This window comes from Coenobita brevimanus, chromosome 14 (assembly GCF_032717465.1).
Source record: "Coenobita brevimanus isolate Jiangsu-jjx chromosome 14, ASM3271746v2, whole genome shotgun sequence".
Taxonomy (NCBI): Eukaryota; Metazoa; Arthropoda; class Malacostraca; order Decapoda; family Coenobitidae; genus Coenobita; species Coenobita brevimanus.
Window position 1 is genome coordinate 12,620,558 of NC_136967.1, and position 23,150 is coordinate 12,643,707.

At 41.6% G+C, this 23,150-nt stretch overlaps 1 protein-coding gene across 2 annotated transcripts in view; it reads left to right on the forward strand.

Annotated features, from left to right (window-relative positions):
- Nucleotides 1-3,541: 3,541 nt before the first annotated feature.
- Nucleotides 3,542-23,150, forward strand: part of LOC145419099 (sodium-coupled monocarboxylate transporter 1-like) — a 63,216-nt gene continuing 43,607 nt past the window's right edge. For both annotated transcript variants that reach the window (XM_080287343.1, XM_080287350.1), the window contains exon 1: nucleotides 3,542-3,581. The gene's annotated coding sequence lies outside the window, so the exon portion shown is untranslated. The remainder of the gene's footprint in view (nucleotides 3,582-23,150) is intronic.

The following is a 23,150-nucleotide window of genomic DNA, read 5'->3' on the forward strand; positions in this document are numbered from 1 at the left end:
CTTTGGCAGTTTGAAATGTAAGCTGTTCTGTATTTGTCATACTGACATGCTTCTCATTAATGTAATACACGCTACGTCACAGTGCTGGAGAGACGAATTCATGCTGTGGCACTGATATGAGTACTCGGGTATGAGTAATTACGTCCCCCAACTCCCTCATTATCCCTCGAAGGAGGGCCGCTTTAGCCTATAGTCCACGTTATTTCCGTCCAGAGGAACCTGGGGCAATAACAGTGGCAACACGCTACATCATACGTATCTGTTTCTGTCCATATAATTCTTGTGTTGACCTCAACTCTCACTGTACGATAGAAATCTACACGTTTGATAACAACTAAATGTACAGGACTAGGAAATAAATTTCCTAGCATTTTCTCATAGTCTTTGTTTACCTCCGAACTTTTTGCTATTGACAAAGCCATAGACTATGCTCTCAATTCTAAGCATGACTCATTTGTCATATTTTCAGATTCAAAATCAGCCCTTCAGGCAATTGCATCTTGCACTTCGGACTCTCACGAGATCCAGGGCCGCATCGTTAATAAGTTACATTCATGCAACAAGTCAATCACGCTGATCTGGGTGCCTGGTCATTGTCGTATCTACGGCAATGAGCAGGCTGACTTACTTGCAAAGTCGGCTGTAGAGCTCGAGGAGACTTGGGACGTTCCTCGTGATCTACGGTCGAGTCTCTCTCTCGGAAAGAAATCAATAAATCTTTTGGGGCAAGGTCAGTGGACCAGGCTAAATATTCCAACTTGTAAGCCGCACCTGGGCGACTGGGACACCGCCAACCGAACCAGTCGCCTTGAAGAAAAAGTACTGGCGAGAGTACGCCTCAAAGCCACCGTTCTAACACACATGAAACCATATATGGAAAGACGCTTCCCACCGCACTGTGACATCTGTAATGCGGTGTTATCTATCATCCTGCGCTGTCGGCGATTTATTCGTGAACGTGCTTTACTTATAAATTACTGCGGCGCAGTAGACGTCCCCTTCACCCTTTCCACCATCCTGGGTGATGGGGACATTGTTATGACTGATAAATTGATGGCTTTCCTGAGAGAGACCGGACTGATCAGGGTGATGTGACTTTTTTACTGTATGGTTATGGTTTTTATCAACTGTAAATATGTATATATTGTACTATTAATTAGGGTTGACAGTTGACGTATTTGAAATAGTTCCTCTTCCCACTGATCTATTTCTAATATTGATGTCCCCTACATTAAATCCCGTTCCTCAACTGACAGTCACCAGCTGATGAGTGCAAGTGTGCAATATAGAAAGATATTGGGCACTTGCAGTCGATGGTGTCTGTTGGGCGAGGTTCTTCACTTTTTGTACATATTATGTAAATACATTATACCATGTTCCTGAAGTTACTAATTAGGGCCGACAGCTGACGTATATGGAAATGTTCCTGACTCGTCTGGTTTTCTTTCATATATTGATGTCCCCTACATTAAGTTGTGCCTCGACTGACAGTCACAAAGTGATAAGTGTAGGTGTGTAATGTAGAGAGGCATTACATATCTGCAGTCGATGGTGTTCTCTTGGTCGAGGTCTTTCTACCATTAGTGTAGGTTTAGTTATTTGTCTCTTTAGGATTTAGTATAGGTTAGTGATTTGTCAGTTAGGTGATTAGTTTCAGGTTCTTTAGATTAGGCATTTTTGTTTGTAATGTAAGGTCCAAAAAACTTAGTACCGTGCAGCATTAGTAATATATATATATATATATATATATATATATAAATAGATATATATATATATATATATATATATGATATATATATAAATAAATAAATAAATAAATATATATATATATAGATAGATAGATAGATAGATAGATAGATAAATATATATATATATATATATATATATATACGTGTGATTGAAAGTAATTCACCGGGTTGGTCAGGATCACTTGATGGTCGTGATCCGTCAGCTTTTTACCCTCCTGGAAGGAAGCTGAGAGCTCATATAGTCCGATCTAAGGGCAAGGCTGTGACCTTCACACACGCACACACCCGTCCCCTTGCTCAAAGGAGACAGTATCCACCCACTTCGTCAGTGAAACTTTTCGCAACCTGAGCCAGGCGCGAACTCCTGTCTACCAGATGGCAAGCGAGAATGTTACCACTGAGCCAATGAGCGGTATGTCTGTATATATATGCATGGAAGTGTGTGTGTGTATGTACGTATATATATATGTTTGTATATGTATGTATATATGGGTATATATATATATATATATATATATATATATATATATATATATATATATATATATATATATATCTGGCCTTAATGACCAGGGGCTTTGCCCCAATGGTCGATAGGCAAAAAAAAAAAAAAAAAAAAAAAAAAAAAAAATAAGTATTCTGGCGCATCGTGTCTAGGTTACAAATTCTAATGAACTCGTCACTGTAATGCTGGTTCAGAATATTCAAATGTTTCATTTAAGTTCGCGGTCTGAGCTCCATTTAATGACGTCAGAAATGAGTCGTAATTTTGCATATGGTAAACTCTGGCAAATCGAGTCTAACTCGAGTAAGCCGTGCGACAGAATTTGTGACCATCCGAATCACCAACTTTCAAGCTATGAAGATTCTTTTAGACATTTGGCCTAAATGACTGGCGTGCTCCTGTGTCACGCACTATTTACACAGACTTCCTCTTATTTGGAATCATTTAGATGCTCTACCATACGTCACAGTTTGACCTGTATAGCTCTCTTGTTTCTTTATTACGCTGGGTTTGTAATTCTGTATCAGAAGAGTAAAAAAAGGAAGTGAATTGTATGAATAACATGGAAGATATAATTACTTCTGGTTCGTACTAGATCTGTGCGTGACGTCACTTTACGCATTCACGTCCTGTTCACAAGTTACCAGAACCTCGTGGGTTGGCCTGCGCCTCAACCCATTCAGTCCGGGAACGTATTTTTCATCTAATTCTTGCCATCTCCTGACGATTTTATTCGGCTTTGGATAGACTTCAAACTGGTGAGGTTAGATGAAGCCTTGATAAATCTGTCCAGTACGTGAGGCCTTAAGTTGAATACAGTTGACTAGAAGAAACACGACTAAGATTACAAGAACATCTAAATTCAGGAGAGTTAACTGCTTCAATGCAACGTATTAATCGGATATCTTTCTTGAGTAAAGCATATTTGGTAAAACTTACGAGAGAAAAAAGGCAAGAACGAAGAAATTATAGTTTGACTCACAGTGCCGTGTTCCACGTTGCAACGCAGACTTCGTTGCACCTGTTTCTCGGGTATTTATTTTGCATTTTAAACTCCAACAGTTTTTTGTTTTTTTTTGTAACATATCGCTTTAATATCGAATCAAATGAAGATACAGGTGTGTCACTTGCAGCGGTGTTGCCAAATCTCTAAGGCCACTCACAACACGACGGACAAATGGGTCAGTCTGTACAATAATAAGAATCTGGCACCGCTGCGCTGGCATGCCTTTGCTAATGCTAAAGTTTATTTATTCCAATGAAACATCAGCAGTGCACCAGAGACGGCAACCGCGGTAGGGTGTATCACCTGTACAACTGACCTGCCCGTTTGTATAGCTCGTACCGTAGTCTATAATGTGTTCCATGTGATCATACTCAGGGATCCATGTAGTGCTGATAATAATTACCTACGCAAAACAGTAAGTGTAAAAATAATGCAGCTCGGCTATAGAGAAATATGAAAAAAATAATATGCACGCCTTTGTCCAACGTTGGTTTCGTTAAACTAAGCTTTTTCAAAAACGACACGTGATCATAAAATGTGCCCTTGGGACCGTCTTTTCCAATAACCCTTTCTGCCCTAGGACTTACCGTACTTTTATGCTGTATACTTGCCACATCTAGATCTTATTTATTTGGACACGGAGGGCTCTTTCTGAACTAAAGAGGTTATACGAGTAATGTGGCCGTTGTCAGAGACAGATCACTCTTCATTCCCCCGGTCGTTAATTATGTCGAACATTAGGGCTATGCCTTCCTTTAGCACTGTCAGTTTTAATAATACGACAGTTTCTTTTCAGTTTATGGTCCTGACATCTCGAGACTTGCAAATGTTGCCTCTGGTTGTACTGTATTCTTCCTGCCATCAGGCGGCTTTGTTCAATTAAGAAATAGCCTCTCATGTGAAAGGTGTTAATATAGGCTGTATCAAACACCCGAGTTCATAAGTCTAGCCTAAAGTGAATAAAATCGTCTGGAGAGAGTAGGAATTAAATAATAGGTATGTCATTGGAGTGAAGGGGCTAAAAAGTCCTCAGTTATCTTTATGAACAATTGTAGCTGGAGGACCAAATCCAAGATGACCGTCATTAAATCAAACCTTGGCACTTCTGAAAACTATGAGAAAGCCTTGTTATGTTGAAATATAGGCATCTGGAAGCAGGGTATTCATGTAAAGATAAAATAAAATCATTACTCCCATCATACATACCAATATATATTTATCAATTGGTAAATAGTAAAGTGTTTCTCTTAATGTTACAGACAAATTTATATACTGATTGTGGGATACAGTGTATTCAAACTGCAGTGTCTCCTTTTCGTCGCTGGTGTTGCCATGCTGTACATTTACGCGCTTCGTGGTACGCAGCACCATAATTTTCATCCTCATAAAAATCTTGTTCACACACTTGCGGTGTTTCTGAATATTTATTTGCAGCCACTTCAACGTAAGTCCCCGTGCAACACTCATCGTTGAATCCGTCTCCCTCCAGCTTCACCATCTCCAGCAACCTACTTTCAGTTTTACGACTACAAGTTCAAGAGTGCATCAGGAGCAGGCGGCTGCCTTGTCAAAATTAGATGTAACTGATCATTAATTTTATCAGTTCGCAGCACCTCATAGTTCATGGTAGTTTGTGCGGCAGCCACACTTGAACTTGGTGTACACAAGATCTTTACTGCAGACATTGATTTAATGACTGAAGTTTTGTGTGAACCGAGTTTGTTGCGACTTTAGTGAAACAGTTGTGCTTTCGACGCTCTTTACTAAGCCAACAGTAATTCTTTTCCAACTGACGTGACGTAGTCCACTGTTACCTAAGATATCCACATTTTTCTCCAGCTCTACGTACTTACAGGTAAGATGAATGCTTGCAATTTTCCTCGTCAGCAGTAAGTCGAGTCGCAACCAAGTACAGCACGCAAATACATACATTATATATATATGTATGTATTTGCGTCATAAACACCCTGCTACCCTACCTAATTTCATCCCATATCTTACTCCCAGTAGCCTACTGTTACTAGACACATTTTAAGCTGCTGCTGCTACTGCAATCCAGACAGTGCCCCGCGCAGAAATGGCCAAACAGTGCAGGAAATACGCAGGATTATATGCAAAAACATGAGAGACAGCCTGAGTATAGAGCTACAGTACAGGGAACGGTGCGGGAAAAAAAAATCCATCCATCCATCCATCATCCAATCCTACGTTGCCCCATGAGGAGCGTAGGAGCCCTGGGCTATGCAGTTGGTCCTGACGTTTGAGATGAGAGTAACCAACCTCACTCATCCCTGAGTGGCATTACGTGACCAATAAACCCCAACCATCCCTTGGATATAAATCTTCACCGGCTCAATCCGATTGGAGCACAATAATTACCCACTAAACCACCAGGCGCCAAAATTTGGCTATATGGTTACCACCCAGCATAGTAAATGGTTTCCTGGTGTATAGGAAACCATTTTTTTTTTTTTTTTTTATGTGTCCGACTCTGAGCATAGGCTTCACAGCCAGCTATCAAGGCCCAGCAGTCCTCCTACATACCATACACCTCTACATGTCACCACTTCGGCGCTAACACCCACCGTCCATATTGAATACATGCTAGGGCTGTCTCATACAGGACTGGTGTATTGGTATTAGCGGGGGTATTTTTACGACATGTCGGCGGGTCTTCTGGTAGATCGGTAAAGCCTGATTTAATGAAATTCAAATCCTTAAACTGTTCCCTGCCCCAGCCGGGATTCGAACCTGGGTCCGTAAGGACTGCAGGCCACCTCTCTACCGATTGAGCCACCGCCTCCCCCATATGGCTTGCCACTCAGTGTAGAGTCATTCATAGGCAGAAGGAAGAGGAAAGAATGGAGGAATGAAAGACGGAAGAGGGAGTGTAAAGTCACCAGTAGGCAGAAGGACGAGGAAAGAATGAAGGAAAGAAAGATAGATGAAGATGGAAGGAAAGAAGGATGGAGAAAAGGACAGGGTAGGAAAAAAAAAAAAAAAAAAAAGATACCATCCTGCTTCGCATGACTGATAACACAGGTATATATACATTAAAAAAAATATATATCTTATTTCATGTGATATTTATATATTTGGGGGGCGCTGAATTCAAGAATGAAAACCAATTTTTTCCATCATAACTTTTTTCTTTTCACAAAACACTTTTCTTAGTTTTCAGTAATAGATTTTTTTTTTAAATCATTTCGCACTATATAATTATTTACTATCTATCTATCTATTGCCAGGCGCCTTAATCCCGTAAGGGGTGGCCACAAACAAATCGCCTCCATGTCGCCCAGTCCCCCGCCATTTCATTGCCCTGCTCCCAGCTTACACCCCCCTCTCTCATATACCTCTCCACTCCATCCCTCCAGCTCATCCTTGGCCTCCCCCTCCCTCTCACCCCCTCCACCTCACTCACATACACTCTACTCGTTAGTATCTCACTCTCCATCCTCTCCACAAGGACAAACCACCTCAGTGTGTTTCTCCTAACACTTCCTATCACGTCCACATCCACACCACAACCCTCCTTCACTTCCTCATTAGTCAGTCTCTCTCCATGTGACTCCACATGCTCCTTTCAAATAACTCATTTCTACTGCTCTCACTCTTGACTTCTTTCCCTCCAGTAAGGTCCAAGCTTCACTTCCATACGTTAGAATTAGTATCACAATACTGTCATATAGTAACTTTTTCACTTCCATGCCCACTTTCCTGTTTCTTATCACTGCTTTCAAGGAACCAGCAACCTTTTTTCCTGGTTGTACCCTTTCAAGCACATCACCCTCTAAACTTCCATCCTTACTCATCACACTACCCAAGTACTTAAACGCACTCACATTTTCCATTTCCTCGTCATCCAACCTCACTGTACATTGACTGACTTCACTTTTCTCGAAGACACTATCTTTCCTCTTCCCTACATTCACCTTTAGATTCCGTTTTTTACACACTTTCCCAGCCTCATCCACCAAGCCTTGCAGCTCTCCTTCGTCCTCACATAACAACACAGTATCATCTGGAAACAACAGTAGGCCTACACGGAGTTTCCAAACACTGCCCTCTCTCACTAGGGCCGCTCCAACATCCACTGCCCTACCTTGTATCTCTTATATAATTATTAACATGTGGATATTTTATACAATGAAAATATATCTGAATTTTGTATTTTCTAATATTAAAATCCATTTTCAAAACAACAGTTATTCTATTTAATAAGCCAGAATACAGCTGGTATATAACACAATGATGAGTCATACCAGTATTGGAGTGCAGCAAACATGTCTCAGAGTGACTCAGCTGACTAGTCTGCTTGTGAATTACTTTCACTGGATTTTTTCTTTTTTTATCACAGTGATATATATTGAAAATAGAGGAGTTTTGTTGAAGAAGTAGTGATATTTATTGATTTTTTTTCTTTTTAGATAAATAAAAAAAATTGTACTATTAACGATCTGTTTCCTCACACACAAACAAAACCAGCCAGCCAACTTCACAACTGAAAACATTACCACTCCACTCGCTTCGCAGTGCAGGTGGAAATCCCTGGCACATACGCCCGTCTCCAGCTACACTCCCTGGGGGTAATCTACCCACCATCCGTCTCCAGCTACACCCCCTGGGGGTCATCTACCCACCACCTACTTCCTCCCAAGACTTCTCTTCACCCCACCTACCCATTTTCTTTCATGCATCTATTTTCACCCTTGGATCCATTTTCTTCCACGGACCCACTCCTCCCTTGGATTTATTTTTCTCTTGGACCTATTTTCCTCCATGGACCCATTTTCACCCATAAGCTTACTTTCTGCTATGGGCCTATTTCTCTCATGAACCTATGAATTCTCCAATAAACCTCTCTTACCCCAGGAATATACAGTTTTTTTATGCACTTATTTTTACAATGGACATTTTTTGCATGCAGCTATTTTCTCAGGGATCTGTTTCCCCATGGACCTATTTTCTCTCGTGGACCTATTTTCAACCGTGGACCTAATTTTCATCCATGGACCAATTTTCCCTCAAGTGAGCTATGTTGCCCATCGGCCTATTTTCCCTCAATGGACCCATTTTCTCTTCATGGACCCATTTCCCCTTCATGGACCCTTTTTCCCTTCACTGACTTGTCTTTTCATTGATCTACGTTGTCCTGATGGAATTACACCAAACCACCACAGGGATCTACCTTTTTCCATGGACTTTTTCACCCTTTGGAACTATGCTTTCACTTGGGCCCATTTCACTCAAAGACACATCCCCATGAACCTGTTTTCCCACATAGACCACTTCCAACCATGGACCAATGTACACCATAGAGTTATTCCCCAATGCACATATTTTCTCCCACCCATCCACCCACACACCCTTATACCTACCAACTTAGGGTAGTTCCATTTTACCCTAGTAGACTGGAAGTTTATCCTGTCCTGAATTCATAACCACAGAGGTGTAAAGGGATTATTGACTTTTGCCTTACATGTGTGTGTATGTGTGTGTGTGTGTGTGTGTGTGTGTGTGTGTGTGTGTGTGAATAACTGAACACAGGTTATGAAACATCATGTGCATCAAACAAGTTCTCTTTAAAAATATAACGCATTCTCTCTCATAAAAACCCATTGCCTTTATTGGGAACTGTAGAATAACAGGAGTAATGCTAATATGGAACAGATATTAATGGCAGGATTTGATCCATACACTAATAAGAGGATACAGAAAATTATTCGATATGGAAAGTGGTCTTAAATGGTGTACCTCAGGGGTTTGCTCTGGCTCTCGTTATGCTCTGGTTGTTATTGATGATTTATCTATAACATAAATAGCTCTCAAAAAAAAAAAAAAAAAAAAAGTGAGAGAGAGAGATATTACTTGACTATACAGTTAGACTCAGCTTTGGAAAACACTTACCTTTGACACCATCCCACTAAGAACAAACACCATCACACCTACCAAAAACACCATTATTGCACCACAAAACCATCGTCACACTTACCATAAACGCCACAACTATCATCACACTTATCATAACATTACTTCAGACCCTAGTTTCGAAGGACATAAGTATAACAGAATTATAGATTTCAGTTTCACTTATTTTTATGCTTGAAATTGCAGAAGAAATATGTGCAGCATGTGATGTGGTGTGTGGGAGGAAGAGAAGACGGAGGGGGGTGCAAGGAACAGCGTGGTGGACTGAAGAGGTGAGACAGGCTGTGGCACAAAAGAAAAAAGCATACAATGAATGGATGAGAAATAGGGGCGTGGAAGAAGTTGAGAGGCGGAAGAGAGAGTTATATGTAGAAAGAAAGAGAGAGGTGAAAAGATTAGTATGAGAGAGTAAGAAGAGAGTGGATGAGGAATTTGAAAGGAATTTGAGTGAAAGTGGAGGGACTATAAGAAAATGTTCTGGAAAGAGGTGAAGAGAGTAAGACAGAGTGGAAGTGAGGTTAGCAGGGGAGTGAAAGATAAAAATGGTAGATTACTAGTGGAGAAGGGAGAAAAAGTGAGCAGATGGAGAGAACGCTTTAAGGAAATGTTGAACATACAGGATGGAGGTAATGCGAGTATAAATGGCTGGGGAATGGCTGGGAGAAGGAGGGAGGTGAGATGACAGGAAGAAATCAGTAGGATAGAAGTTGTGGAGGCAATGAAGAGAGTTAAATTGGGGAAAGCCCCAGGAATTGATGGAGTGTGTGGTGAAATGCTGAAGCGTGGGGGAGAGATAGTGGTAGAATGGATGTGGAAGATGTGCAGATTGGCCTGAGAGGAAGGTAGAGTCCCGGAGGATTGGAAGTCAGGTATAATTATTCCCTTGTACAAAGGAAAAGGGGAAAAAGAAGTGTGTGGTAAAATAGGGGCATTTGTCTTCATGGTATAAAAGGAAAAGTGTATGGTAGGATACTTATTGACAGAGTCAGAGAAAGAACAGAGGAATTAGTTGGAGAAAAACAGGGAGGCTTTAGGAAGGGAAGAGGTTGTGTAGATCAGATATTCATTCTTAGATCTTTAGTGGAAAAGTTTCTAGACAAGGGAAAGAAGTTGTATGCGGCTTTCATGGATTTGGAGAAAGCATATGACAGGGTGGATAGACAAGGATTGTGGAAAGTATTAAGAATATATGGAGTAGATGGGAAGTTGTTGAATGCTGTGAAGAGTATGTATGATGATGCTAAGGCTGCAGTGCGTGTGAATGGTGAACTAAGTGAATTTTTCTCTTTGATGGTTGGGTTAAAACAGGGATGTTATGTCTCCATGGTTCTTCAATCTGTACATGGATGGGGTAATAAAAGAGGTACAAGGTAGGGTAGTGGATGTTGGAATGGCCCTGGTGAGAGAGGATAGTGTTTGGAACTCCCTGTACTGTTGTTTGCAGATGATACTGTGTTGTTGAGTGAAGACGAAGGGGAGCTGCAAGGCTTGGTGGATGAGTTTGGCAGAGTGTGCAAGAAACGGAATCTAAATGTGAATGTAGGGAAGAGTAAAGTGATGGTCTTTGAGAGAGGTGAAGTCAGTGAATGTACAGCGAGGTTGGATGGTGAGGAATTGGAAAATGTGAGTACGTTTAAGTATTTGAGTAGTGTGATGAGTAAGGATGAAGGTTTGGAGGGTGAAGTGCTTGAAAGGGTACAGCAGGGAAGAAAGGTTGCTGGTTCTTTGAAAGCAGAGATAAGAAACAGGGAAGTGAGCATGCAAGTGAAAAAGTTACTACATGACAGTATTGTGATACCAACTCTAACGTATGGAAGTGAAGCTTGGACGTTGTTAGAAAGACACAAGTCAAGAGTGAGAGCAGTGGAAATGAGTTATTTAAGAGGAGCCTGTGGAATCACATGGAGAGACAGGCTGACGAATGAGGATATAAAGCAGCATTGTGGTGTGGATGTGGATGTGATAGGAGGCGTTATTAGGAACACACTGAGGTGGTTTGGCCATGTGGAGAGGATGGAGGGTGAGAGACTGACGAAGAGAGTGTATGTGAGTGAGGTGGAGGGGGGAAGAGGGAGGGGGAGGCCGAGGATGAGATGGAGGGATGGGGTGGAGAGGTATATGAGAGAGGGGGGTGTGAGTTGGGAGCAGGGCAGTGAAATGGCGGGGGACAGGGCGACGTGGAGGCGATTTGTTTGTGGCCACCCCAAACGGGATTGAGGCGTCTGGCAATAGATAGATAGAAATTGCAAAGCACTGTTAAGTAATGAGAGTGTACTGTATCTTCCACCTGCATCGGTAAAAAAATTTTAGTAGAAAAATAGCATCATGATTTGTAACTTTATTCACGCTGCTTTCACGCTACTTTAAGAGAGTTTTATTCGGCTTAGGAAAACTTTTCGAACTGGAGAGGTTAGATATACTCGTAAATGTTGTTGTCACCTTCACCACGAGAACTCTTTCAGACTGAATAAAATCATCTGGAAGTAGTAATCAATAATCAAAAGAAAGCATTATCGGACTAAATAGGTTAGGGCCTCTCCACACTGAGGATTAAATCGGACACATTCTGACGACACTGTGTTCCAGTATTTAGGCAAAAGTGGGGTCACATTGGCATTAGATATTCAGATTTTGCATAAAGCAGGTGAAACATTATGCAGCCTTGATCATATACGGAGTGTGTATTAATGTAGATCATTTACCCTGGTCACGGGTATGGATCTAGGAATAGTTGCTCTAATAAATATCAATTCACTACATTCTGATACATTGCGAGACAGTCGGTATTAGGTGTAGGCCAACCTAGTGTAAGTAAAGCATACATAGGTAAACATGATAACGTAAAAATCCAGTGTTAGTCGCATATTTCTTTCTATAAGCTTTTTCATGCATTCCATGTATTTGTTTCTTGTTCTGGTACCCTAGTCTAGCACATCACGATAAGGCATTGCGTATTCATCATTATGTATGGTTGGTTAATTCCTCATGACTGATAATACCACCTCACTGACTCAACTGCCCGTCTCCCACAATACAACCAGCCACCAATCTTTCCTCACCCTCAAGAGTACGCCACTATTATTTTCTGGATCAAACTCTGTGTTTTTTCATCGTATAAAATTATTTTTGTGGAAATTGGTCTGCCCTGCTATTTCTGTGGAAAGTTAATGGTTTCATATTTCGTCTGCTTCGTTGATACAAGGATAAACGTATTTCCAGTTGGCTGAACCTCACCAATTCCCAAACATATGATTCAAACGAGAAGGGGTGTTCAGAGGGGACAACACCCGGGCCTATCAAGTAGTTTAAGGACCCCATAGTTCACGTTGCCATGTGACCTTGACCTTCGATAAAATATTCTCAAAATATAATTCCTTCATTCTTGCCTATCTCTCAAGCCTTCCACCAACATTGCTTCATATCAGACCAGAAGGGTTTTATTTACCTTTCTGCAGTAACCTTGACATTTAGCCTTTCCCTGTGGCCTTGATCTTTGACCCATTCCCAAAATCAAATCTCTATCCCTCTTCTAACCTGAACCCTTCAGCAAAGTTTAATTTACATCTGATAAAAGCTATTTAAGTTGACCTTGCCATGTGACCTTCACCTAGTGATTTCAATGAATCAGTTTCCTGGGTGATCCTCATCCCACCCACCAAGTTTAGTAGAAATCAGATTAAAAAAAAAAAGAAATAGTTACTTAACTGAGACAGACACACTTGGGTAGAACTTTGACCTTGATCATTGATTCTCAAAACTGTATTATACGTCGTTCTTGCCTGACCCTTAACACCTCCACCAAGTTAGATTCATCAGATCAAGGCTGTCTGAGTCAACCTTGCCCTGTGTCTTTGGTCATTGACTCCGCTGATACCTTAGCCTTTAATTGTTCTAAAACGTGAATCCTTCTTTTTCTTGCCATATCATCAGTGCTTCGACAATTTTTAGTTTAAATCGGATAAAAACATTAAGCTGACCAGCCCTGTGACCTTCATCTTTTAATTATTGTTATAAAATCAGTAGGATTACGCCTTGGCTGACCATCGCTCCCTTCCACCAAATTTGGTTGAAATCGGATTAAATTTGAGAGATTTTTCTAACAAACACACACACACGGATGGAAATATGAGCAAGCCCTGTGACCTTGAACGTTGACTGAATGTTCTCAAGACTGAATAACTTCATTCTTGCCTTAACTTCAAACTCTTCCAGAGGTTTGGTGTAAATCTGATATAAACTGTTACCGTTTGCTTTGCTGGGTCAAACATTGCCGTAGCTTTATGCCCTTCACCTCTGACTAACTGTTCACAAGAAGAATAGGATCATTCAGTGGCTGGACGTCAACTCTAACACCAAGTTTGAGGTATCTTTTGTGAACACACACACACACACACACACACACACACATACACAGACGCGCGCTCGCGCACCGCCCAAAAATACAACATTTACTTTGGTTTTTGCGAGCACGTAATAAGATTCAGGACTGAATCCCAAAGGACGCATCCGTTGTGTTGTAATCAAATTACTGCTAAAATCAACGTTATAAGAAAATCAAATGTCTGTCATATATATATATAGAGAGAGAGAGGAAGAGAGAGAGAGAGAGAGCCTCTGTGGTACATTGGTAAAGTGTGCGTTTTCGTACACTGAAGAACGAGGGTTCGCGTCCCAAGGTAAAAAAAAACTTTGGGACCGTTCTTCCGGCCACCAGTGTCGCGTTCTATAAAGTACGGTATGCTTGCACCCAGTCGGCTAGCGCGGGCCGATTACACTTGGTTCACAGACTACACACATATCCAAAGCCACTCCAACACTACAATTACACTTACAAGCACTTCTTACCCTACATACGATCTCAACCAGACAGCCTAAGCCACTTGGTAGAGATTCATTGGCTGTATCGTCCCCATTTCGGTCGGGATAGGCCGGTCCTGCAGTGGACCCTGAAACGGCTGATGAGATTATATATATACACACACACACACACAGTATGTGAGAGAACTAGCCTTAAGTTTTTGAGATATTGAGCTTGCCTTATTATATATATATATATATATATATATATATATATATATATATATATATATATATATATATATATATATATATATATATATATACACAGTATATGGGAGAACTAGCCTTAAGTTTTGAGATTTTGAGCTTGCCTTATTGTACGTATTTAAATACCAGAAATCATGATTTTATCTTCTAGACGTACAGAGTAATACGTGTTTTCAGTAACTGCAGCTGAAATGAACAAGAAGTGAAAATATTATGCCATCTCCGAAAAGAATCAAATAGTAAAGCCTTGATCTTCTTCAGCTTACATTACTATAGCTATCTGGACAGCAATGACTAGGAATTTTTGTAAAAAAAAAAAAAAAAATGGTAATTGATGCAAAAACAGGAAACAAGGTTACTGGCTAAAATGTTGCACCACACCTTCGATACCAGGATCTGACGCACACTCGGAGCCTCCACAATCTGGAAAAAGATGCCACCGCTCGCCAGATAACTTAATGTAAAATGCAAAAGTGAGGTGAACTTGAATTACCCTCTGTAATACAATTTTTGTGTTAATTTACTGAAAATAGGATATTTTTTTTATTTGCCTACATATAATACTGGAGAAAAATGGCTTCTTTATCAAAACAGAAATGGAAGGTTGCATCTATCTCAGTTTAGGGACAGTCTACTGTACATGCGATTATTATGTTGCCTGAGTATTGATCACAGTCATTTTTTTAGGTGGTGAATGTACATCTGTAAGGAAAAATTGTAAATGAGTATAAAGAAATTGTATCTTACACAAGAAATGAAGGAAATATGGTACTTAAACAATCGAAAATCGTATTAACCCACTGAGCTCATATGGAGGCGCTTTCTTAAGGCGAACCGGGGAAACACAGGCAACATGTAGCATGCGATTTGCCTGGCTTTCAACATGTATGTTGAATGCGGCATTCAACCAGGAGACATGTTGACTGCGACAAGTCAACATTGTTGTTTCATGTAGCATGCTACATGCCAATGTTTATGTTGAATGCCACAAAACCTTTTCCACCGATTCAACAAAAACCGAGCCAGTTTCAACACGATATAACAGACAGACAGACAGATATGTAGAGCTTAACAAAAAAAAAAAAAAAAAAAAAAACATAAGTAGATACCATGTAACACACACACACACACACACACACACACACACACACACACACACACACACACACACACACTGCAGAATAACTTATAAAAAGGTGTGAATGTACAGTATAGAAAGACGGATGCTGCGTGCCCGCCGTCAAGAGGAAGGCACGAATGCAAAAATTTTCTGAAGTACCGTATCTTATCTTAACAAGAGATAGGATAGAGAGAATAATGTAACAGAAGAAAGATTTGCTAGTGTTGGCACAGTATTAGGACTGGCGGAGAGAGAGAGAGAGATAGTGTGTGTGTGTGTGTGTGTGTGTGTGTGTGTGTGTGTGTGAGAGAGAGAGAGAGAGAGAGAGAGAGAGAGAGAGAGAGAGAGAGAGAGAGAGAGAGTGTGTGTGTGTGTGTGTGTGTGTGTGTGTGAGAGAGAGAGAGAGAGAGTGTGTGTGTGTGTGTGAGAGAGAGAGAGAGAGAGAGAGAGAGAGTGTGTGTGTGTGTGTGTGTGTGTGTGTGTGAGAGAGAGAGAGAGAGAGAGAGAGAGAGAGAGAGAGTGTGTGTGTGTGTGTGTGTGTGTGTGTGTGTGTGTGTGTGTGTGTGTGTGTGTGTGTGTGTGTGTGTGTGTGTGTGTGTGTGTGTGTGTGTGTGTGTTCTTGGCTTATCCCCGCAGTGCATCTACTTTAGCCTGGTTATTCTTGTATCGTTCCAAGCGTATACCCCATAGAACCACAAGTTTTCTATATTCTTCTATGAATTCTATGTTTTCTTCTTGAGACTAGTTCATCTTGTTACTTTCAACATCGAATCCTTCCCGCGACTGGTGGGAAGGCCGGCAACAACAGGCTTAATCTTGTCGCATGCGTCACGTTCTACGGGCAACTTGTTGCCACCTATTGCATGCCACACAGTCGCATGCTACATGTTGCCTTGTGTTGAACTGGTTGCAACACACTTGGCCTATGCGACAATGTAGCATGCCACATGTTGCCGAAATGTTGCCCCGGTGGAATCGCGCCTTTATGGGTAGCGCGGCGTAGTTTGTGCGCCCGCCACCAGGGGCCCAGGTCGGCGCTGATGGTGTGTATATACCACACCTGACTCCCACGCCTTTTGAAATTACCCGTTGATTCCGGAAAATATAATGTCATGGTCCACTGCACAGGTAAAATATATGTGCAGTGGACCATGCTTTTCTCAAAGCAAGAGGAATATCATGCCTTTAAAAATTCGGATCGGCTGATCTCGGCCCCGTAAGATTTCGGTCGTACAGTTCTTACTAATATTAAGTGTATAATGGACAGAATCATGTCAGCATTTGCCAGATGAAAGATTACCATCTTTGGAAACTGTATGATATATTTTTCCAACAACTGAGATTCATAACACTTAGTAAAAATGTGCTGAATGCAAAAACACACAGCAAGCTTGCAAGTTTTTTAGTAAACTCCATGGAGAGCTTTTCAGCGCAAATCTCATGTAAAGCATCAGTAAAATATCTACGATAAATATAACACTGGTATAATGCTTTATGCATGAGTAGTGACCCCACGCAATTTAGTGATCCGGCGAACACTGGCAACTTTCAGGAGTTTGTGGCGGCTCCTATTGAGAACGATAGGATGCTCGTACGTCGGAAACATTCTGCCTCGATTTCTGCACGAAACGACTGGATATATATAATAATATTCAGTTAGATGGCAAGTACACTAAGTATAAGTCAAAAGCAGAAAATATAAGAGAATCATTATACGTGGTGGACTGTAAAAATATAGTAAATACAAATGGCAAAGTAGAAAATAGAAGAGACATATTAAATACGGTGGTCCGTACATTGCATCGTTCTATCTCGAGTGTTACTGAGTCGGCTTTTGTTTGTTGGTGTGAGGTGTGCATACATTTGGGTTGCTGCATGGCATCAACTATCAACTACGCAACAAGTAGACGTAAATAAACAATTATACACACACACACACACACACACACACACAAATCGATAAAAGCTGCAGTGTCTTGATCAACAACGTACTTGTGATGCGTTTCCCTAGGTCTTCGGGGTTGAATTCATTCAGGGGCAGACATTTAATGTGGGTGCTGGAAATGTCTTTTCATATAGTTGCCTTTATTGGCATCTTGTCGGCTTTACCATTAGCATATACAGGGTATGGCACGCCTAAACATAACCATCACAACACTTCACCTTTCACATTCACTCTCTTCAGATGCCTCATCCCTATTCGTACGTCGCCGGCAGGGCCAGTTCTGGCTATCATTCTCCCTCCGAGGATGCCCGATCCTGCATAAGACCTAATATGGACTGATGCGAATACAGAATAAAGCATGAAAAGGGTTATGAGAAGTAGAAATGATGAGGGTAGATACAAGGAATGTTGTCTTAGCCGCTTCCATAACACTTGAGAATTAAGGTGGGTCACATACAATAGGCTATACATCGTCATGTATGAGTCTCATGGAGGCAGGGTGCACAGACATTTAAAGGCATAACTGAGCCTTTCAAAATTCATTTTACAGCAGAAACCGCCGGCTTTGATACGTAATATATATATATATATATATATATATATATATATATATATATATATATATATATATATATATATATATATATCCCATTGGAGCCCAATGTTCGGAATATTGGACAGAACTGGGATTTTTCAAGTCTTTATAAAGTAGGGAGCCCCCGGGTAGGGACCTATGAGCTCCGCGACTGAGCCGATAGGCGGAGGGCGGTACGCTTAGTACCCACCCAGCGCCACGCCTCGCCCAGCACCCTTAGGATCCAATGGGTTAATGACTGGCGAACCTATCAGTCTCTTTAACCCATTGGAGCCCAGTGTCCGAAATATTGGACAGAACTGGGATTTTTCAAGTCATTATAAAGTAGGGAGCCCCCTATGAGCTTCGCGACTATGAGCTTCGCGACTATGAACCGATAGGCGGAGGGCGGTACGCTTAGTACCCACCCAGCGTCATGCCTTGCCCAGCACCCCTGGGATCCAATGGGATATATCATTTCCTGTAGCACGCCATGGGATGCATAGGGCCTCGATGATCTCTCTCCACCAATATTTGTTTCTTGCCATCTCCTTCTGGCCCCACCAGCACTCCTCTCCCGTTTGTCTTTTCATTGTCCTCAACCAGGTTTCCCTCGGCCTACCTCTTCTTCTAGCAGCCCACTCTGGCACATTCTGTATTAAAATGCATTCTTTTCTATATATGTGCCCCAGCCATTTCCAGCGAGACAATCTCACATATTCGTCAACTAGTTCCATTCTCGTAATATCCCATACTCTTTCATTTGTAACTCTGTCTTGCCACTTTACCCCAAGAATTCTTCTCAGTATTTTATTTTCAAATCTTAATACTTTCTAACCTGTTGCAATTGTAGTGTACCATTACTAATGCCCATAAATTAAAATTGGTCTAACCATGGTCTTGTAAATTTTTGCTTTAGTATGCACCGAAAGCATAATGTTATTCCAAACAGATTTCAACATTCCAACAGCTCTCCAAGCCTGTCTAATCCTCTCCTCAATTTCATTGTTTAATGATCCACTAGGTGATATAGTCGTTCCCAGATATTTAAAATTTTCTACATTCTTTACCACATTATTTCCAGTTACACAATCGATTTGGTTCTCCACGTTCGTATTAATAATTTCAGTCTTTCCACAATTTATTACCAATCCAACGTTTTCTCCTTACTCCACCAGACAATCAAGCACCCTCTGCATCTCGAAAATATTTCTGCAAATCAGTACAATATCATCAGCATAGTCCAAATCCAACAGCCTCTTATTTTCTTTCCAGATAATTCCTGCACCTGTTCTCCTTACAACCTTTCTCATAACATAATCCATAACCAAAACAAACAGCAAAGGCGAAAGAACTCCTCCTTGAATCACTCCTGACCTAACTTCAAATGAATCACTCAAAGAACCACCCACCATTACCTTACAAAATGTACCTTCATGCAGGCTTCTAATAATATTTACAAACTTTTCTAGTATCCCATAGAATCTCATAATTTTCAACATAGCTCTATGTGAAATACTATCAAACGCCTTTTCAAAATCAACAAAACACATGTAAGTGGCATTTTCTTCTCATTAGCTTGTTCCATTAGATGCCTTACAATAAAAATTTGATCATTACAACCTCGACCCTTTCAAAATCCCGCTTGTTCTTTCTCTTAAAATTTTATCAATTACTGGCTCTGTTCTGTTCAACAAGATTTTGGAAAACATTTTTCCAACTACAGGTGCCCCTCCAATTTCCACACAAACTTAAATCTCCCGTTTTTGGTATTTTTATAATCAACCCATTTTTCTACTCTTCTGGAATTCCACCATTATCCCAAGCCACATTAAAAAGTTTCAAAAGGGCATTCATCAACTCATCATTTTCCACCTTAAGCATTTCAGGAAATATTCCATCCTCCCCTGGGGCCTTAAAATTCTTTCACTCCTTTATAGAATTTGCTACCTCTTTCAAGCTTATATCCCCTGTTTCTATCTGCAAATCTCTCTCAGCTGGCAAAATGTCCTCTTCAGCTGGGATTGGTCTGTTTAGAATAGATTCAAAATGCTCCTTCCACCTTCCTTTTATATCCAAATCTTTATTCATCAGGTTACCATTTCTATCTCGTACAGGTATCATCTAATCCTGTGTTGCCCCATGAGGAGCGTAGGAGCCCGGGGCTAGGTAAGTTGGTCCTGACATTTAAGGTGAGTGACTAGTCTCACTCATCCCTGAATGGCATTACGTGAGCAATAAACCCCAACAACCCCTTGGATATAAACCTGCACCCACTCAAAGCGATTGGAGCGCCCTAGTTACCCACTAAACCATCAGGCGCCATAATTTGGTTTTATGGTTACCACCTAACGTAGTAAATGGTTTCCTGGTGTATAGGAAACCAATTGGCTTGTCACTAAGTGTACAGTCACCCATGGGCAGAAGGAACAGGAGAGAATGAAGGAAAGACAGAGGAGGGAGTGTAAAGTCACCCGTAAGCAGAAGGAAGAGGAAATAATAAAGGAATGGAAGACAGAAGAGGAAGGAAGGAAGAGAGAAAGGACAGACACCCGAGACCAACATTACATCATATGGGTGGATGGTGAGCGCCCCCACTTACTACTTCATATATATATATATATATATATATATATATATATATATATATATATATATATATATATATATATATATATATATATAGCCTCAGTGGTAGAGTGTGCGTTTTGCACGCTGGTGAGCGCAGATTCGCCTCCCGCCAGAGTTGTAAAAACTTTGGGAAGCGTTCACCAAGCCACTTGCTATTTTGGCGGACACAAGGGGTGCTGTGGTTGAACCAGTGTCGCATACTAGCATGCTTGCACCCAGTCGGCTTAAGGCGGGCCGATTACACTTGGTTCACAGACTACACACACGTCCAAAGCCACTACAACACTACAATCACACTCACAAGCACTTCTCACCCTACATACAGTCTCTACCGGACAACTGTAGCACCAGTCGAGCAGGGCAGTACTCCCGAGGTGGATGGAAAGCTGATGACAGGGAGTGCTGGAGCTCCCGTTTCATCAGCCCTCAGGACTAGTTCCTGACCATCCCCCTTTGCTGAACTTTTTCAGTGTCTCAGTTACACAGAGAGTAGGCCAGCATGCTCTCCAGTACAAATTTCTCTATCTATCTTCACCAAACTACATGCACAGTACACACTACACTTCCTATTCAAAATTTACCAAAATGGCGTCAATTCACCCAGCCTCGGAGTCCCCAGGGGGGGGGACCATAAATGCCCCCGCCATCTGCCCCTCTCCCGGTGACGACTCGAGGTGCCTGGAACCACTGTCTGACTCTCTTCTTCTTCATTTCTGCAACATTCGCGGCCTTTCATCTAACTTTCGCTCTGTTGAGCACCACCTCTCCTCCTCTAAACCTCACCTTCTTTTTCTAACGGAGACTCAGCTGTCTGAGGCAACTGACAGCAAACCCTTTTCTGTATCCTCCTACTTTCTCTATACTCATTTCAAAGCCAAAGGTGGCTGTTGTGTATACATACGCAACGACTTATCTTGCTCTCGTGTTCCTGAACTTGATTCTTCTGAATTCTCCACTCTCTGGCTTCGGCTTTCCTGTCATTCTCTGACTAAATATATCTGTGCTGTTTACTTATCCCCTAATTCTACTGACTATCAAAAATTCTTCGACTATCTTACTTCTATGATGGAACACATTCTGTCCATTTCTCCTTTCTCTGAAATCTCCATTCTTGGAGATTTCAATGTTCACCACCACCTTTGGCTCTCCTCTCCTTTCACGGATCCACCTGGTGAACAAGCCTACATCTTTTCTATCCTTAATGACCCAGAGCAGCTTGTACAGCACCCTACCCGTATCCCTGACCGCCTTGGAGAGAGCTCCAACATACTTGACCTCTTCCTCACAACTAATCCTTCTGCTTACTCTGTTAATCTTTTCTCTCCGTTGGGCTCCTCCGATCACAACCTTATTACCTTAACCTGTCCTATCGCTCCAGTACGGCCTGCGGACCCTCCAAAGAAACGTCGTCTCTGGCATTTTGGAGCTGCGGACTGGGAGGCCCTCAGGCAGTACTTCTTTGATTTTCCCTGGAATGATTATTGCTTCCATGGCCGTGAGCCATCTGAGTGTGCCTTGCGCATTACGGAGGTTATTCTCTCGGGCATGGAAGCATACATTCCTTTCTCATATCCTTTGACTAACGCAAGAAAGCCTTGGTTTAATCACGCTTGTTCTAATGCTGTCCGCAACAAGGAGAAGGCCTACAAAAGGTACCGGAGCCAACCCACCCCTGGATCACATAATCTTTACGTTTCTGCCCGGAATCGTGCTAAGTCTGTTCTTCGCTCTACTAAAAATAATTTCATCCATACTAAATGCTCTCAACTCTCCAACTCGAATTCTTCCCGCTCCTTCTGGCACCTTGCCAAAAATCTTTCTAACAACTTTACCTCATCATCCTTCCCTCCTCTTTTCTACTCTGATGGTTCTGTAGCTATTTCTTCTACTGATAAAGCAGATCTCTTCGCACAGACTTTCTCCTCCAATTCCACCTTAGACGATTCCGGTGCTGTTCCTCCATCACTTCCCCCTCTGACTTCCTCATGGCTGACATTAAAATTTCTTCAGTTGATGTATTTTCTGCCATTACTGGCCTCAGTACTAACAAGGCATATGGGCCTGATGGGGTCCCTCCTGTTGTTCTCAAAAACTGTGCTTCTGTGCTTACACCCTGCCTAGGCAAACTATTTCGCCTTTGTCTGTCAACTTGTACCTTTCCTTCTTGCTGGAAGTTTGCTCTCATTCAGCCAGTCCCAAAGAAGGGTGACCACTCCCAACCCTCCAACTATCGTCCAATTGCTTTAACGTCCTGTATTTCAAAAGTTTTCGAGTCAATTCTTAATAAAAAAATTTTAAGGCATCTTTCCTATCACAACCTTCTTTCCGATCGTCAGTATGGGTTCCGTCAGGGACGCTCCACTGGCGATCTTCTCACCTACCTTTCAGACTCCTGGTCATCCTCCTTTCGGGACTTTGGCGAAAGCTTTGCCATTGCACTTGACATCTCAAAGGCTTTCGATCGAGTCTGGCACAAATCTTTAATTTCCAAACTGCCCTCCTACGGTTTCTATCCTTCTATCTGTACCTTCATCGCTAGCTTCCTTTCTGGTCGTTCTATAGCTGCTGTCGTAGACGGCCATCGTTCTTCTCCTAGATCTATCAACAGTGGTGTTCCTCAGGG